The sequence below is a fragment of the Corvus kubaryi genome, unplaced genomic scaffold (genome assembly GCF_017639235.1).
Source record: "Corvus kubaryi isolate FWS band 111438036 unplaced genomic scaffold, C.kubaryi_AGA036_p1.0 37398, whole genome shotgun sequence".
In the NCBI taxonomy this organism is placed as follows: Eukaryota; Metazoa; Chordata; class Aves; order Passeriformes; family Corvidae; genus Corvus; species Corvus kubaryi.
In genome coordinates, this window is record NW_024581137.1 from 14713938 (window position 1) to 14726238 (window position 12301).

Below are 12301 nucleotides of genomic sequence, written 5' to 3' on the forward strand. Positions count from 1 at the left end.
TCACAAGCACCTTTTGTAGGTTACGGGCGGGTTTCGGGGTTCTGTCGGGACCGGGCGGATGTAGACGGATGGAGATCTCTATAGGCAGGTCTTGGGACACAGTCGGTTTATTGTAAAGGCGTGGGTATAGGGGCACTGCTCAGAGCTGCTAGACTCAGCTCTGAGCAGGCCCAAGAGAGTAAGCAGGTGAGAGAGAGAGAGAGGGTGTAAGAGCAAGAGTGGAAGTAAGAGTAGAAGTGGAAGAGAGGAATAGAGAATGAGTAGAAGTGTCTGAAGTCCTGGTTACAATACAGTAAATCATCTTCTGTACTGAATATTCTAATTGTCACTAACCAATCTAATACAAGATACAAATCCTATAGCATTTACATACAGCCTATAAGAGTTCTTATATTACCATAGAGTGTTACATCTTAACTTCTAAAAACTACTCTTTGGACCCCTTCTGCTGAGCTAGTAGGGTCTGCTCTGACCCTTGGACTTGCCTGCAAGCAGAGGGTATTGTTCAATCAAGAGGGGATTATCTTCAGTGGCCATACCATTGTTTTCTAGTTGTTCAGTAACTAAGACCTGGTATTTCAAAAGTGGCTTTCATTTCGATGTTGCTTGTAGTTTTCATATTCCCAAAATCTTTTGTCAGGCAATCATATTTCCAAGGCTTTCCTGTTTCATCCTCCCCAACAACCTTTAACTTTTGATTTTCATGTGGTTTATTTCTCTATAGTATTCTCAGTCTGCATTCCAATATTACATTAACATCTAAGGAATTTCTGTGTTTCTTCCCAGGAAATAATTTTTCATCACATTACTAAATCACCTCTGATCTGGGAGTATCACAGCAGTTTATAAATATTTATAAACAATTCTCAAATGTCCTTTTTGTGGTAGATCCAGATTATGCATTTTGGAAATTCACAATGGCAAATCCTCTAGAGGAAATGTAACAAGTTACACTTAAAAAAAACCCCAACTAGACAACAAAATAGCTTCTCAGACTAAAATAACTTCCGGCTTCAGTTAAAATAACTTACATGAGGCTGTTCAGGTTGTTGCCTTCATGAGTAATTCTTTGGTAAATCTCAAACTGAATACAAAATCGGTGATCTCACAGACTTTACAAGGAATAGTATCATTCCCTAGAAAACTTTTGCTCAACAAATTAAAACACTGCAACAGGAAAGCCTACGCTTACAAGAAACGATTGGGTATTGTTTGAGTAATACTCTAATCTTAGCACTCCTGACAGTCTATTTTAAAATCTAAAAACTTCCACATTGAAAACCTTTCTTGAATTAAACCTTAAGAACAAAACCAAACCCAAACAAAAAGAAAAATAAGCAAATTAAATGCTTTTCAAGAACTGAACGCAATGCTTGTGAATTTTAACATGGACAAGGGCATCAACACAAGAAAAAAGGGCAAGTAGTGCATTTCCTAGTCACCCGCACGACAGCTAAGCTGTTTGGACTTGGAGTCTCAGCAGATGATTAGCATTACTGGGAGGGTGGGGAGAAAAAAAAAAGTTTTGTGGGCTAAGTGCCAACTAATATTTAAGACAGATTCTCTGCTTAACAAAGAACCACATTATAAAGCTAATTATGCAAATGGTCACCCTGAATATTGTACAACACAGACCTCTTAGTTTTATGCAGTAGCAAAACAATCAGCACTAGTGAGGCTGCATCTAGAATCCTGTGTCCAGTTTGGGCTTCCCCAGAACAAGAAAGATACTTAAGGCCACAGTGATGGTTAAGGGACTGGAGCAACTTTCACAGGCAGTGATGCTGGAGGTACTGGCACTGCTCACCCTGGAGAAGAGAAGGCTTTGGGGATATCTGTGTACACCAGTGTGTATCTGGAAGAGAGCTCCCCAAACAAGAACATCCTAAAATTCTTTCCATTTCTGAGCACATTTGTAATCAAGATGTCACCGGTTTCCACAACACAGTGTAAGTTTTGCTTTAAAATGCTGCTTATGTGCGTTGATGGAATGTGGTAACTGAGGAACCAAGACCACAAACTCCTTCAACCCAGTTCTTTGCAACTGAAATATTTCATACAGAGTATCTTTCCCCCACATGGTCTCGGCTTTAGAGCAACCAAACTTTTCACCAGAGTTTTTCTATTCTGTTCTGCTACTCTACCACGTCTATATTTTCTAGGTAGAAAATCAAGAAGATGAAACCTACGAGTAATTAGATCTTTGATTCTGTCACCAGCAAGCTCATCTTTTCTTCCTTCAGCAGTCTTTCAGAACCCAAATAATACTGCTCAATCGTTCTTGTCATTCTTTCCAGAACTCTTTCAGCACTACAAGAAATTCCTTGTATAATCTTACTGGTGAACATTTTTCTCTTTTAAATCATACAACAAGACAGTCACATCTCTAAGCCAAAGAGGAAGACAAGCACTTTGTCCTCAACACAGCTCCTTCACCACCCCTCATATTTTAAAAAGTTTTGTTTACTGAACTGTCCAAAAGAAGTTGCCCACATGAGGTCATTATGCTAATTTTTTTATGCAGATGTCACAACATTTAGCATATAAATTACATAATGTCACACACTTTATTTGACAAATATAAGGTGACAAAAATAGGGTCTGAATAGTGCTTTGAGTTACGTCAACACACTTGAACAAAACAGACTTTAGCTAAAACCCAACACTTAAAAAACATCACTGTCTAAATTAATTTCTACTCCAGCTAGCACATCATTAAGTCTAAAATGAGGCATAATTAATATTGGCCACAAATTTCTTAATCTTTTTTAAACTTCAAGAATGTCCAGAAGCTGCACAAAAACCACTGGGTATTCCTCTCTCTACACTAGAAATGAACAAATGTCTCAAAGTAAGAAGAGGGAAAATCTACTCATCAGAAATATAAAAAGCCACCCCTTTGACTGAAAAACTAAATACAGCTCACCTGACTTCAACATGGGACTTGTATCTCGTGTATCACATTTTAAATGAGATGTAAGACAAAGATCTGAAAGAGGATGCTATTCTTTGTACCCACACTGATTTTAACTGTGTTTTACTGCACATATTTCCTAGTCTATAACCAAAGCAAAAAAAAAAATAATCTTCCTTTCAGCCTTGGACTAATTTTATGTGAGATTTGCAAAAAGCAAGGCCAACAGCTGGCAAGCTTCTGAGCAAAGTTACATTTGTTCCACTGGGGAGGGTAAGGGGTAAAGCAGCAGGTTTTAAAAAAAACCATGAAGATCATTCAGTTCCTTCTGGGAGAAATGTTCCTTATTAATGCAAGTTATCACAATAATTATATGTACATTTGTCTAAAAGAGTGCTGGAATATACTATAATGGGTGAAATTGTAAACCTCACAGGTCAAAGGCTAGTACTGCATGGTTTTAAATTTTAATCTATTTAGGAACATGAGTTTCACACTCTTCTTGCTTCTATATTTTATGTTATTTTAAGTACTGAATATGAAACAGCGGAATGTCCTGCTGACAGCTGGGATAGAGTTCATTTTCTTCTTAGTAGCTGGTACAGTGCTGTGGGGTTAAACCATGACACAAAATTAAAAATCTCACTGAAGTCACATTCCATTCAAGAAAGAACGGCAACTCTCATCTAAGGATAGCACTCTCCCAAAGGCAGAACACAGCATACAAAACTGTTTCTAAAAAAATAGAAGCCATTTTATTTAAATAGAAAAAAAAATTTAGAAAATACTAAAGATAACACTGTAGGACATAATTTCTGTCATCTACCACTGATGGTTCAAAAAAGTCATATTAAAAAGAGAATCTGAATAAGCAGGTGATTATTTTATATTTAGGTATCAGGCCTACAACTGATACACAAGTATAAATCCCATTCGGAATTCAAAATGTGATACAAAAACTAAATTGATTGACCAGAATAATCTTCTCTGCTAAACTGAGCTAGAGGAAAGTCTTATCCAAAATTTGTCCCCACAGCTGCTAAAGATCATAGGTTATCTGGCACATACTGATAGCACATAGTTCTCAGCAACTGGATTTCCAGTTAGTGTATATTCTCATTTTACTTCAGTCTCCTCTTCCACTGTTTATGCTGAATTTAGGCAAACCATGTTCAGTTCTATTTTCTCTATTTAGTAGCAACTGTCTTATGGAAAAATGCGTAGTCAAGATGATGGGTCTGACAGTATTCTGATTGTGTGAGACTGACTATCACTCTTCCAGAAATGAAGAAGACAGCTTGGAGAAAAAGACAAAACTGGAGCAGTAATGTGCTGACACGTAATTTTATCTTGGATGATTTGCCTCTTCTCCATGTGCCTTCAATCTAAAGCATGAAATTCAGCTCATTACTGTATCGGACTGTCAACCAACTCCAGAGCGAATCATCACAGGCCAGCAAGAAAGCCAGCGTGTGCACTTAGGGAATGCAACTGATCCCAAAGAGTCCAATACAACTAGAAATTTGCACGTCTGTAAGCACAAGACTGCAAGGGCTTCCCTTTGAATGCCTAACCTGCAAAGGGGGGCTAAAACCTTAATGCTATGTACCCAGATTCCCTGCACAGAGAGAGCAGCAGCCACTGAACTGAGTTATGCCCCTTCTTCCACCTTTGCATCAAAACACAAACCAGCACACCTGGAAATTCAGGCTTCACACTGTACTTTCTAAGCTTGAGCCAGTATGAAGAGAATACTAAACAAAAAGCTCATTTGTACTCCTACCTTTCCTCTCAGCATTAGCTCAAGAGTGAGGACTGCAAAAATACATTCACCCACCTCTGCTGCATTACACATGCCACAACCTTTTCCTGAGACACCTGTAGTCCCAGCCTTTCACAATCAATGGCCCTCAAATGAGCCACACGGATTGAAGGGAGATGAAAGAAACGGTGAATACTTCTTGGTTCCTTCAAAAAATTGCTGGGTTTCTGTCCCATTTTAAGAGGCAGGCAGAGAAGTGAGCACTCACTTTACCAGTGTAAATATATGAAATACCAGTCTAGTACTTGCGCCCAGAAAAACTCAGGTTCAATGCCATATTAAGTCTGGGAAGGTTCAATTATATATCTCCCTTCTTGTGGAGGAATGTATAAGAGAATACAACTGAGGATATTATTTAACTTATCAATCAGTGACTTGGATGACGGGGCAGATGACTCCTCAGCAAGTTCACTGACAACACAAATCTGGGAGAAGTGACCAGTACCCCAGAGTGCTGTGCAGCCCTTGAGAAGGACCTCGACAGGTTGGAGAGATGGGCAGAGCAGACCTGTCCAAAATTCAACAAAGGCAAATGCAGGGTCTTGCACCTGGGGAGGAATAACCCCATGTACCAGCACAGGCTGGGGGCCAAACTGCTGGGAAGCAGCTCCGTGGAGGACCTGGGGGTCCTGGTGGACAACAAGCTGTCCGTGAGTCAGGAGAGTGTCCCTGTGGCCCTGAAGGCCAATGGTGTCCTGGGGTACATTAGGAAGAATGCAGCCAGCAGGCCAAAGGAGGGGATCCTGCCCCTCTACTCAGGCCTGGTGAGGCCAGATCTGGGATGCTATGTCCAGTTCTGGGCTCCTGGGTTCAAGAGAGACATGGAGCTCAAGAAGTGGGTCCAGTGCAGGGTTACAAAGATGATTAAGGGACTGAAGCACCTCTCTGATGAGGAAAGGCTGGGCCTCCTATGAGGGAGCTGGGCCTGTTCAGCCTCAAGAAAGGATGAATGAGAGGAGCCCTCATCAATGTCTCTAAGTATCCGAAGGGAGGGTGCCAAGAGGATGTTTCCAGGCTCTTCTTGGTGGTGCCAAGCAATAAGACAAGAGGAAACAGGCAGAAACTGATGCACAGGAAGCTCCACCTGAACATGAGGAAGAGCTTTTTCAAGCAAGTGACCACACACTAGAACAGGTTGCCCAGAGAGGTTGTGGTGTCTCCCTCATCAGGAGTACTCAGGAACAACCTGGATGCAATCCTGTGCCATGTGCTCTAGGATGGCCAAGCTTGAGCAGGGAGGTTGGACCAGATGACCAGATAGTCCCTTCCAAACTGACCCATTCTGTGATACTACTGTGCAGATCCCTATTTCGGATGCCAACATCCTGGTTTTTGTAGGACCTGAAGCAACCAAATGATACAGAAGTTCCACTACTGTACAAGCTGTGGAGCAGCATGTGACAAGTATGTATTTCAAAGTTAAATGCCTTCCCCAGCACCACAGCAGTCACTATGTGTTAGAACAACTAGAGAGGAGCCTCCTACAGATAACATTCAACAAACTAACCAAGAAAATAGGTCCACTAAGATAACTTTTACAACTTCAAGATGCCAAAGTATCACTATTGAGTTAAATGATGATAAGCCTTCTCATCTGAGTTATTAACATCTTTAATATAGAAAAAAAACACTGAGAGAAAAGGTGAAACTTTTGTAAAAACTCAATCAGCTCTGGAAGCACTACACATTTTGCATCTGCATATAATTCCGCTTTTCAATAATCCAGGCAAAAGAGTTATGATAAATTAAGAAACTCATCAAAACTTAAAAGACATACTGTGAGTAATCCATGCCAAATACAAAAGTAAACAATTAAGTGTGGATTGCTTGACTGCTACCAAAATATCCATAATATAAAATCCAACCAATACGCAAACATACCACAGGCATACTTAAAATATCCTACACAGTAAAATGGATATTTTTCTCACAACATCTCTTGCACTAATTGATATCCCTCATCCCTCTTGTGAAATACCACCCATGAACATATCATTAAGATTTATCCAAGAGCTAAACTTTCACTGACAGAATCTTCCTACAGGACTAGAAGAGGGACAAAAGTTCTATTTTTAGAAGTAAGAAAATGCTTCCAACAGCAGTTGCCACAATGAGGCAGTATTCTCTAGTGCTGCCAGATGTGAAAACAAATTTAATACAGTAAATTACTGTTAATTCAAACCACTGACAGGAAACCCCACTGCAAATTACTGAATTTTACAGATTAGCAAGTAAATGAACAAAATAAGAAGCTAAAATAAGTTCCTAAGACTGTGCCTTCCACATTCACTGTGACACACTGTGCAAAATGCTTCTAACCCTGATTTATCCTTGAAGATGCAAGGATCATAAGAGATACAACAATGAAGTGACATGTATAAAGCCACATGTCCCATTTCACTGAGACTTCGTGATGAGCTGTAGTTGGCTGACACACAACTTAAGCCCTGTGCACTGAAAAAAGGATTTCAGGAGCACGTTGTCTTTGGTTTGTTTAGATAACCATTTTTCAAGTGGCATAAAACAAGAGTAAAATAGAGCCAGAGCTGGAAAAAGCCTCTGCAAACCAAAGGAGCTGGGTTAATCTGTCACGTGGAGGAGTTAATGGATTCGTTTGTTGACACTGGGACCAACTCCACACTGTGCTCAAAAGAGGCTCTGCTTTGGACCAGTGTTTGGCTGATTTTTTTTTATATTTACACTGCACAACATGGAAATAACCTGAAACTAGACCAATAAACACAAATCTGAAGTTCTGGATCATAAGTTTATACAAATAAAGAATTTTTATATTCAAGCATAAGACACAGTGAGTCACTTTCTGGAGTTCAAAGGCCAACTTCAGTGTCAAGTTTTGACTGCTGCTTCACTGATACTTGGATCCAAACTGGAGCAGTGTCACAGCTCCTTTAGTTGAAGTTCATCCTCTTACAGGTTCAGGGAATCATCCAGCTAGCACAGGCACCTTTTAAAGTCCAACATAATTTACTACTTGAACAGCATAACCAAGCCATCATCTTTAGGAACTAACTAGGGCTCCTCACTTAATCATGTGTGGAACCTAAGTCCACAGTATTTCCAATGATTTGCCTCTTTTTGACCTGTAATACTACCTTGCAGCAGGAATATGAAACCTCACCACTAAACATTAGAAAAGAAGTGTGGGAGATGGAATAATCAGGCTTATCCTCCTCTAGAGGTGAACTGCTTTCTTCTCATTGGGACTCAACCCATGGTTGTTGTGCTTGCAGCAATCAACACATGGACAAATTTTGTCACTGACTTTTAGATCAAGACAAGCTGAGATAGTGAAAAACAACATCACCTTTTTGAATCCTCCCAAAGCTCTTTCAATTGTTTTTGAAACCTGATGGTGCTCCAATTCACACACTATGATTTAACTTAAATCCAAGTCACGGTCTGTCAAACAAATACCAAAGCACTTATGACAGCTAGATGCAAGCACTGAAAGAACTTCCAGAAAAGTACACCAAACACTCCTGGGGATGATCTCTGAGGGGCAAAAGGACCAGTTCTCATAAGGGGAAAAGAAAGGAATCAACTTCTTGCAAGATTAACAGTGGTTAGAAAAATAGGTAAGCTTCTGAAATTTGAGGTATTTCAGGTCAGTGCTAGTTGCATCTCTGTCAACAGCACTTGAATCATACACTGCACATCCATGCTGTAGCAATTAATCATAATAGCACAAACCGGCACTTTCCTTTTTGGATTACCCTGGGACACAAAGTCCTGTTCATACAGCTCAAAAGCGGCAGAAGAAAACCCCACTAAAAACCATCTTCTGTCCCTCAAGTAATGCCTGATAAGAAAAGAAGCTCTTGTATTAGTTTCAGAAGAGATAAAACTCATCACAAGAGCAGAACAGTTTATTCCACAAGTTATAAACATATTTTGCTTTCTTTGCTTTAGAGAAAGAAAACAACAGATTATGTACTGTCTTCCTCCAAGAGCAGAAAGTTGCTTTACAACAGCAGAACCACCTATTATCCTGCATGGAGACAGGTGGAGGGTGCTGGGGAAGGGATTGTTTTATTATTAAAAAACCCCCAAGATTTCAGGCTGTTGCCTGGCTTCAAGACTCATTAAAGACAGTGGGAATGCCATGAACAGCCTTTGAATGAGACTTTACACTTCAGGTTGCTATCACAAGAAGATACTACATTTCACTTTCTACAGAACATTACCTCAGCACCCTTTAAACAGACTTAATCCAGAAACTGTAGCTGCGCCATTTATACTTCTCCATCAATAAGCAGCACATTTTGCAAGGAAGAGTCCAGAACGAATTTCTTGAAGTGCTCCACAGCAGAACTTCAGCTTGGGTGTTCAGCAAGAGGACAGGCTAGAGCTGCCTCCCTGCTTCCAGTCAACGCCAGCAAAACTCTAGAAAACTATTTAACTGATTACCATGAGCCAGTGGAGACAATGTCATTGAAAGTGTCTCATCAAGATTAATCTCCACAGTAGTCAGCTCCACCCCAATAGGTGATGTTTTGTTTGGAGGTATACTTAGCCTTGAAGAATGTGTATTTCATTTCCTCTGGTAATGCTTTATATCTTAAAACAACCAGTAGATAGTAATAACTCCAATAATCTGACACCAAACACCAATATTAGTTTTTCCTTTTATGATGGTCAATGGATCAAAAGGTAAGTGAAGCATAAAGGTAATAAAAAGTAACAAGACATTTTGTTTCTTTTACTCAGTTCAGGGGCTAATTGGTCAGTAAAAACTTGCTAGATGAGGTGGTTTCCTAGCGTAACATTCTTGAAGAAGTATAATATATACATATATATAGCTGTGCTGTTGAAATTTAATGCATATTGGCCTGGAAATTTATTGTGTTCCTATTCCCTGAATAGTATCCATAAGATCTAAAAATCTGTCATTATTGCAATAATGCTGATATCAGCTTTTGACCAGTCAAACCACTGCAGTCTTTATACTCTCTTCCTCTACAATAAAGCTGTTAAGGTGGTTCATTAAACTGCTTTCCACTACAGTGTGCTTTATTTATTTTCAGGGCACAGAATGTCAAGCATAATATTTATTTACTGAAAATGAAGTTTTAAAAAAATACAGCAGGACATTTCTCTACAAGATTGTTAAAAAAAAAAATAGCATGTTTTAACTGAAAGTTAAATAGCAGGCACATTGTAATCACTAGTCTACCATATGAACAACAGAAATTACTGGTATATCGGACATGTATAGGAGGTTTTTCTCTTGGGTTTCTGTAAATTCACAAAATTTTGGATATAGGCATCTTTGACCAATCTCAAAAAGAGATGCACAAAACTAGACCACCGTTTGAAGTCTTATCAAATTACATTGTATTCAGCCCTTCTGTAAAATTCCCCGATTATATCATAAAGGTAAAGTTTTTTTGGTAAACTGAGGAATAGCATGGTGTGCTTCACTTCACACCAAAAAGTCAAATTCCTTATCCCTTAAGCCCTAAATGCTTCTTCTGAAAGTAAGCTGCTATAAATCTCTGAATATAAGAAACTTGGTTTATTCTCTGGCTGTCAGTGGTTCACAGGTAAGCCAGAAGCCTTTATTATCCCTAAGAATCTTTCTAAAAAAATAATCTACCTGCATCCAAAAGGAAGGTGAATAAAGCATTCCACGGGAAGGCAGCATTAATCCACTCCAACAATTCAATGGGTTTTCTCAATGAGAAAAGCTGTCCCTATGGTTTTCATGGAACTGTATTCAACTAGTTTCTTTCAACTTGTCCAGCTTTCCAAGGGCAAGTTAAGGTGGTTTATGCTGCCAAACCGCAGTTTCCAGTCTTATAACAATAGGGCATGTTAATGTTGGCAGCAATACAAAGGAGTCACATTTTCATACAGATGTACTGTTTATGAACAATAGTGCACTTGGTACACACAGCCTTTCTTCATCATCACCCATGCATACTTTGGGGATTTTTTTTTTTCTTCATTTAAATACAAGCCCTTCAAGTGTTCTGTTTACTGCAAGTATGAAGCAAGAAAGGTGAATTCCTACTGCGTTCATATACTTGGGTACACTCTATGTAATGCACTCAGATGTATTCATCAGGTTAGCATGGAAGCAAGAAACCAACTCAGGAAAAAAATTGAAAGTTTTAACTTAGTTTTCTAGATCCAGACATCACTGGTTCAGACGAAGACAAAAAAGCATTACCCTGCCTGAAAGGACAATACTGTGTCATTTGAATAGGCAGCTGGTCTAAGAGGCAAATCCTGTCACAGGGCGTAGTGCTGTAAGTATGTTTCACCCTCGTGAGGGTTACCGGGCTGGAATTGACTTGCGTGCATTCTCACTACTGGCAATTAACGTACCACAGGTATTGAAAATTATACTCCCCTCTTTCTAACTGCATTGTACTACGTTACCTGACAAACTCCCCAGGAAGGCTACAGAACTGCCAAGTACATTTTTAGATGCTTGGGCATAAGGCATCAGTAAATATACTCTGATACAATCTGATACCTGAGTAACGATGGGTAAGGCAGTAGCCCGAGGGACTACGTACAAGATGCAGCATCTTCTGCTTTTTGTACAGCTCTGTTTACTTTCTAAAAGTAGAATTAAGCGGCAAACACTACTGTTTGACATTTAACAGCAGAGACTTAATGGTCTCAATGCAGTTCACTGAAAACAGCTATCACCATAAATAAGCAACTATAAAATCCTCTCCAGTTTGACAGTAGGTCTGTCAAAATCAGAAAGATGTCTGGTAATGTGAGAACTAGACTAACTATCCCTCCATTCTCTCTCCCTAGCCTTCCAGAAGGCTTATAAGAGGAAGGAGTAAAAACCTCTATTGCTAAAATCTTTGCTGTGCCTATTCTAAAAAACTCCTGGCTCCATAGCAAGGCAGCTACCCACATTTTCAGAAACGCAGTAAATAGTAAAATGGTAGGTATAAGGCAAAAAGCATAGTATGTCAAAACAGATTGCTAGTTACAGTTAATGTCCTCACAAACATGCTTGAGGAGGGACGCACGCACACTCTAAGGCATTTTGCAATCTAATTCGGTTACGCTTGCCTGAAACATAACACAAATCCCAGCACAACACAGGCTCCTACTTAATTAGATTCCCTAAGAAAAGTCAGTCTGAGCCATATGGTATTTTCCTCAGCAGTTACGATAAACTGACCTTGATACTAGGAAAACGCACGCTGCTTCTGTCTGAGGCATAAATTACAAGCGCAGCGTGGCGGGATGCTCCCATGAAACGGGGACAGCGGCAGCGCCACGCTGAAACCCTCCCCGGGCTCCCGGGGAAGTTGATCAAGACTAAAGCGCTCCAGTGATAACGATGATGATGCACTGCAGTGACAGCGCTCGAATAGCCACGCTGTCAGCAGAACACCACGAAGCCGCTCAGACATCTGTCCGGTAATTAAAGGAGAGCCTAATGCCGCGCTGACGCGGAGCAGCGGCCCGCCTCGCCCCCGAACACCGCGGAGGGCGGCGACCCCTCGGCCACCAGCACGCCCCGACACCCGGCCCCGCCCGACCCCTCCCCAGCGGCGCGGGGCCCCCCC

General features: G+C 40.3%; 1 protein-coding gene across 7 annotated transcripts in view; it reads right to left on the reverse strand.

Moving 5' to 3' along the window:
- Nucleotides 1–12301, reverse strand: part of LOC121671525 (myosin VIIA and Rab interacting protein) — a 207428-nt gene that overhangs the window by 194487 nt on the left and 640 nt on the right. The gene's annotated exons all lie outside the window — the stretch shown is intronic.